Source organism: Pistacia vera, unplaced genomic scaffold (assembly GCF_008641045.1).
Source record: "Pistacia vera cultivar Batoury unplaced genomic scaffold, PisVer_v2 Contig397, whole genome shotgun sequence".
NCBI lineage: Eukaryota > Viridiplantae > Streptophyta > Magnoliopsida > Sapindales > Anacardiaceae > Pistacia > Pistacia vera.
The window spans coordinates 666,620-674,328 of NW_022196220.1; positions in this window are offsets into that span (position 1 = coordinate 666,620).

Genomic DNA, 7,709 nt, shown 5'->3' on the forward strand with positions numbered 1-7,709 from the left:
AACATCTGCTGCATCAGCTCCTTAATTGTGGATGTTGAACTGGATGATGTGGCAGCTTTTGTGGTTCTTTGTCTTTTTGTTCCGGAGCTAGGTTCTTCTATAGGAGTACGCCCAAGTAGCTTCCGATAGTAGGCAGTGTTGAGAACTAGGGCAGGATGAATAAGTGGTTTATCATCTGTCTTCTCTACTCCTGCTTGAGTGCACACAGTGATGAGATATGGGAAAGGGAAGCTCCCTCACCCTAGTTGGGCTGCATTCTTCATACTGTCATGATAATATTCCCCACATCCATTCTCTTTCCAGTGGTGATGGAATAAAGCAATATAGTTACTAAACTATAATGTGTCTCTAGAATCATCCTCGCAGACACAAAGTACTACCACAACATAGCCATCAGTATCATATTAGTTCCCTTGATGCTCTTCTTTCCCTTCTTCAAAACCTCCCAAGGGGTATCCGGTTTTACGATGACCTTAAGTATCTCATCCTCCTTAAATTGCTTCTTCTTAAATTCCAGATACTCATCACGGTCAATCGAAGGCAAGTTGTAAAAATTGTTTATGACCTTCGCATCTATTGGCACATCAATCCCCCTCACAAACACATGCCCAAGATCACAGTTAGGGAGGTTGGCATAAAACTCTCTCACTATCGGCTTTACGGCTGCATGTCCGAGTTCACTCATAAATGAATCCCACTTTCTCCCTTGACTCCACTCTTCAGCATAGACAGTGGTCAAACCCCACTCGGCAATAAACCCCTTTGTCCTTCCTTTTGATTGCTCCTTCATATCGTTGCCGAGCCTTATCACTCAAAAATCTATTATCTACTTTTTTTCCTTTTCCTTTACCCTTGGATGGTACTTTGAGCGGCATTTTTTTTTTTTTTTTTGTTCGACTCTAATGTACCCCCAAACTAAGATTCTAACCAGACAATTCAACTCTAAATACCCTACTATTGACCACAATCACTCCTACAAAAACACCAGAATTTTGAAAAATTACACCTAGACCCCAAAAATCACTCTTCTTCCAAACTCAACAAAACACTCCCAAATTGAAAACCCAACCTCCTCAACACCACACAATTCAAGATCCACACTTCTTTAATCAAAATCAAAGCACAAACTTCACAAAAATTCCACAACTCAACTCATCCAAACAATATTTCAAACTTAAAGCACTATAATCAAAATTGAGCAATTTAGATGTTGGAGAACTTGAAATCTTACCCTTCTCACGCTGAATGCACCACCAATTTCACCAATTACGGCCCAGATTGCAAGATCCCCAAATTTTGAAAATCAAGGGTTTCCAATATTTTCTTCAATTTTTCGCAAAAATCCTTGCTAAAATGAGTTATTTTGATGTTTGTGAGGGTTAAGGAGTGAGAAAAAAGTGATGGAGATTCACTAGAAAGGCTTTAGATTGAAGGGGGAAGTGTTTGGCTCTTTGAGGTGCTTTGAAGTTTTTCGCGAAAATGAAGAGTCGCAATGTGGTATTTATAAAAAAAACAGTTTTCGCCGCGGCAAAGTTCTTCATTCAAAGAAAAAAACAATTCAAACCCAGTTGATGCCACGGCGAAATTCCCTTAGTCAAATTTTGCTAAACTCTTATTGCCAGGGCGAAAAATTCCAGAGAGCACGTCGCCTCGGCGAAGAACAAATTTCACCACGACGAAGTCTGGGACATTTCGAATTTCTTTTTGTGCAAAATGTGTTTCACTGCGGCGAAAACTAGAAGTTTTCCTTTTTCGCCTTAGTTCGATATTTCATCTGAAACATCCAAAAACACATGAAATCAAAATCATTCTAATTCACAAAACAACGAAACAAATGACAACGCTTGGGTTGCCTCCCAAGAAGCGCTTAGTTATAGTCGGAAGCTTGACTTTCTCAAGTCTTCATGTCGGGATGTCAAGTTGGATAGGAAATGACTTGCAACTCATCACCCCATCAATGTATGACTTCAATCTCTGTCCATTGACCTTAAATTTTCCCTTTTCTTCATGTGACACTTCTACCGCCTCTAGGGCTATAAACGAGTCCAGCCGAGCCACTGTTAGAGCTCATTTGGAGCTTGACTCGGTTATTATCGAGTCAACTTGGCTTGGCTCGGCTCGAACTCGATTTGTTAATCAAGTCGAGTTTGAACACAGTGAAGCTCGACTCGTAGGCTCGCGAGCCTGGGCTAGCTCGAGTAAACACTGTACACTTATGCGAGTGCTTTGGTGATTTTTTAAACCATGAGGTATTAAACTGATATTTTCCAATAAAAAACTTTGAAAAATAAAACTGACATACGCATACTGTCTTCTCTCCTTTTAATTCTTTCAGTCACTTCTCTTCTCTCTCAACTTAACCGTGTCTTTTTCTTCTTCTCTTCTTCTTTAACCTTTCCTCTTCTTCTTCTTCTTCTTCTTTCTTCATTTTACTTCTCTTCTTCTTCAACCTTTCTTCATCTCCTTCTCTTCTTCATTTTACTTCTCTCTTCTTCTTTCTTTTTTACTTTCAGCTAATAACATTTTTCGGGCTTAATGAGCTCTTCTCTCCTTTTAATGACTTAACGAGCTCGATATGGGGCTCGCGAGCTGGAGTTCGAGCCGACTTGAACTCAACCGAGCTCGAGTTCGAGTCTCAATTCTGAGGCTCGAGCTCAAGCTCGATACTATAGTAAATGAGTCGAGCTCGATAAGCAAAAAGCTTGACTCGGCTCGGCTCGTTTATAGTCCTAACCGCCTCATATGGGTAGACTCTTGTAACTATGAGGGGTCCGGACCATCTAGACTTAAGTTTTCCAGGGAAAAGCCTAAGTCTAGAATTATACAACAACACTTTCTGACCCACTTCAAAGTTCTTCTTCCTGATATGCTTGTCATGCCACCTTTTTGTCTTTTCTTTGTAAATCCGAGCATTCTCATACGCTTTGTGATGGAACTCATCGAGTTCATTCAAAGTCAGCATCCTTTCCTCCCCAGTAGCTCGTAAGTCCATGTTTAGCTACTTGACTGCCTAATATGCCTTATGCTCGAGTTCTACCAGCAAGTGACATGCCTTCCCATAGACCATCCTAAATGGAGACATACCAATTGGAGTCTTAAATGCAGTGCACTAGGCCCATAATGCATCATCCAATTTCAGTGACCAATCCTTCTTAGATGCATTAACCGTCTTCTCTAAAATTCCCTTAAGTTCTTTGTTCGACAATTCCACTTGCCCGCTAGTCTGTGGATGATATGGTGTCGCAACTCTATGTTTCATTCCATATTTTTCCAACAGCGCATCTAATTGCCTATTGCAAAAAATGCGATCCTCCATCACTGATGATTGCTCGTGGTACCCCAAATCTTGAGAAAATGTTCTTTCTCACAAAATTAACCACCACCCTGGCATCATTGGATGGCAATGCAACTACTTCCACCCATTTCGATACGTAATCCACTTCTACCAAAATGTACATGTTCCCATAAGAATTTGGAAAATGACCCATGAAGTCAATTCTCCACACATCGAACATCTCAACAACTAGGATATTGTTCAACGGCATCTCATCTTTCTTCAAAATATTTCGACTCCGTTGACATTGGTCATATTCTTGAACCATCCGAAAGGCATCCTTGAATAGGGTTGGCCAACAAAATCCAAATTGAAGGACCTTGGCCGCTGTCCTAGTTCCTCTAAAATGGCCACCTACTTCTCTCTCATGGCAATGCCGTAGAATACTCTCCATCTCCTCTTTCGGTACACACCTACGTATCATCTGATCGGCACAGTGTTTGTACAGAAATGGTTCTTCCCAAAAATAGTACTTCAAGTCGGAGAAAAACTTCCTCTTCTGCTGAAAGGTCATTCCATTTGGGAGCACTCTCGATGACAAGTAGTTTGCAAAATCTACATACCATGGTGCTTCTTCCATTCTCATCAATTTCTCATCCGGGAAGGTTTCTTTGATTTAGGGTTCCTCTTCACTTCCCTGACTTGGTCACTCAATCCTTGACAAATGATCCGCCACCATATTTTCCGACCCCTTTTTATCCTGGATTTCCAACTCAAACTCTTGTAGTAGTAGGATCCATCTTATCAGTCGTGGTTTTGCTTCTTGCTTCGCTAATAAATGTTTGTGTGCCGAATGATCCGTGTAGACTATCACCTTAGCACCTAGCAAGTAAGAACGAAATTTGTCAAATGCAAAAACCACAGCTAATAGCTCTTTTTCCGTAGTGGTGTAATTCAATTGTGTGTCGGTAAGTGTCTTGCTAGCATACTAAATTACATGCAACACTTTGTTTTTCCTCTATCCTAATACTACTCCTAGTGCAAAATCACTAGCATCACATGTGAATTCAAACGGTAGTCCCCAATCGAGAACTACAATAATAGGTGCAGACACTAACAATTTCTTAAGAGTTTGAAAAGCATCCATGCATTCATCACCAAAGTCAAAAGCAACATCTTTAATCAGTAAATTGCAAAAGGGTTTAGAGATTTTAGAAAAATCCTTGATAAACCGTTTGTAGAACCCCGCATGCCCCAAGAAACTCCAAACTACCTTAACATTTACAGGTGGTGGCAACTTCTCAATCACTTCTGTTTTTGTTCGATCCACTTCTATGCCGTCCTTTGAAATTCTGTGACTTAGCACTATTCCTTCCTGTACCATGAAGTGGCATTTCTCCCAGTTCAGCACCAAGTTCGTCTCCTGACATTGCTGCAAAACAAATGAAAGATTAGATAAGCAATTGTCAAAAGACGAACCAAAAACAGAGAAGTCATCCATGAAGACTTCTATAAACCACTCCACCATGTCGCCAAAGATAGACATCATTCATCTTTGAAATGTGGCCAGTGAATTGCATAATCCGAAAGGCATCCTTCTATAAGCAAAGTTGTCAAAGGGACAAGTGAAAGTTGTCTTCTCTTGATCTTAAGGAGCAATGGCGATTTGATTATATCCTGAAAAACCATCTAGGAAATAGTAGTAAGCATGCCCTGCCAATCTCTCTAACATTTGATCGATGAACGGAAGTGGGAAATGATCCTTCCTTGTCGCTTCATTCAATTTTCGGTAATCAATGCACACTCTCCAACCCGTGACTATCCTGGTTGGTATCAATTCATTGCTTTCATTCTTTATCACTGTGATACCTCTTTTCTTTGGATCCATTTGCACCGTGCTCACCCATGGATTATCAGAAATAGGATAAATTATGCCCGCATCTAGAAGTTTCACCACCTCCTTTCTCACCACTTCCTTCGTCGAAGGATTCAATCTCCGTTGTGGTTGCACCCTAGGCTTGACATCATCTTCCATAAGTATCTTATGCATACAAAACGATGGAGAGATGCCTCTAATATCTGAAATAGTCCATCCACTTGCTGATCTATGTTCCCTTAACACCCGAATCAACCGCTCTTCTTCCAATTTACTCAAACTTGAATTGATGATTACTGGGAAGGTTTCTGATTCACCAAGATACACATATTTGAGGTGGGAAGGTAAAGGCTTCAGTTCAAGTTTTGGAGGTTCTTTCTTTCATTTTCCTTCTCTTTCTCAAAATCAAATTCCTCAAATTCTAGATCTTGGCTCTCATTAATCAGCTCAAGTGCTTCCAAAAATCTAGCACACTCATTCTTCGCCGATTCATCTACCTCTATTGTTTTCGATTGGGCAATACATGCTTCTAGAGGTATTTGAGGGGTGTTCTCTTCAATAGCCTCTGCCACTAGTTTATCCACCACATCTACACTAAAACACGAATCCGACTCTGATGGAAATTTCATGGCTTCAAAAACATTGAACGTTACTATTTCATCTTGAACCTTTAACAGCGACTTCCCTTCTTGCACATCAATGAGGGTTCTTCCTGTGGCCAGAAATGGTCGGCCCAAAATGAGAGGCATTTTCTTATCCTCTTCCATGTCCAACACAACAAAGTCCGCTGGAAAGATAACTTTGTCCACCTTCACCAAAACATCTTCCATTATACCCCTCGGATGCTTGATGGATCTATCTGCAAGCTGTAAAGATATGGTCGTGGGTTTCACTTCACCAATCCCTAATCTCCTGAAAACAAAAAAACGCGTTAGGTTTATGCTTGCACCTAAATCACATAAAACTCTATCAAAAGTAATGTTTCATATAACACAAGGAATAGTAAAACTCCCCAGATCTTTGAGTTTTGGGGGTAGCTTCTTCTGCAGAATGGCGCTGCACTCCTCTGTGAGCATCACTGTTTCCTCATCTTCTAACTTCCTTTTGTTTGATAAAATCTCCTTGAGAAATTTCGTGTAGCTCGGCATCTATTGCAATGCATTTGCAAAAGGAATGTTAATATGCAGTTTTTTAAATATTTCAATGAATTTGGTAAACTGCTTATCCTGATTTTTCTTCTTGAGTCTCTGAGGAAAAGGCACAGGAGGAGTGTGATGTGCCAACTCTGGTGGTATCTCAGGGAATGGCAATTTCTCATTCTTTTGTCTTTGCCTTTCTTCCCGCTTTTGTTCATCTTCCCTAGAACTAGTTGGTTTCTCTTCAGCAATTATTTCTTCGTCAACTTCCTCATCGAAAATCTTCCTTTTCCCTTGATGGGCTTTCTTCTTTCCCTGATTGTTCCACCTTTTCCAAGACTGTCCCACTCCTCAGAGTTATTGCATTTGCTTGCTCACGTGGGTTAGTCACTATGTTGCTTGGTAGGTGTAACAACTTCTTTCCACTATAATATTCATAAAATATATTAATAAAAAGACAAGTATATTTATCAAAAAGATTGGGCCCAAAAATTTTCTTTACTTAATAAATACATTCTTTACATAGTACAACATCATTTGTACAAAAAGACTCTCAAAAATAGTGGACAGTGCAGCCAAGTCTCCCCGCTTGCCGATGTCCATCCGACCACGTCCTCACCTATGTCCTGTAAAACATAGAAACAACGGAGTGAGCACAAAGATGCTCAGTAAGTAAATCTTCTACTCTATAATCCTCATGCATTACTCATCAATTCTGTTCGTACTCTTGTCACTTTCTCTAATTCAATCTCTCTTGTTCTTTCTTTACTTCTAGTTCTCACTATTCTTTTCTTTCTTTCTATTCTCATCACCCATGGAGAGTATCATAACCATGCATGGATGAGACACTAAAGCATAACAATGCATTTTCTTTCTTTTCTTTTCTTTCTATTCTTCTCTTATTTTTAGTCTTATTCTTTCTTATTGTTATTCTTTGCCGGTCTTGATCGATGCATTGATTCGGAACCCTTGACCATGTGAGCGTACTCTCTCTCGTGTATAGCTCTCATCCGCATGTATTCTCACGGCTATACAAATTCTTTTTCTCATTCTCATTCCNGGCAATTTCTCTTTCTTTTGTCTTTGTCGCTCTTTCCACTTTTATTCATCTTCCCTAGAACTGGTTGGTTTCTCTTCAGCAACTATTTCTTCATCAACTTCCTCATCGGATTCTTCCTTTTCCTTTGATGGGCTTTCCTCTTTCCCTGATTGTTCCACCTTTTCCAAGACTGTCCCACTCCTCAAAATTATTGCATTTGCTTGCTCACGTGGGTTAGTCACTATGTTGCTTGGTGGGGAGCCCTATGGTCTCTCATTTAGCTTATCAGCTAATTTACCCACCTGTACTTCCAAGTTCCGAATGAATGCCACTTGGTTTATGAAATTCGTCCTAGTCTCATTCATGAAACTGGTGGTCTCTTGC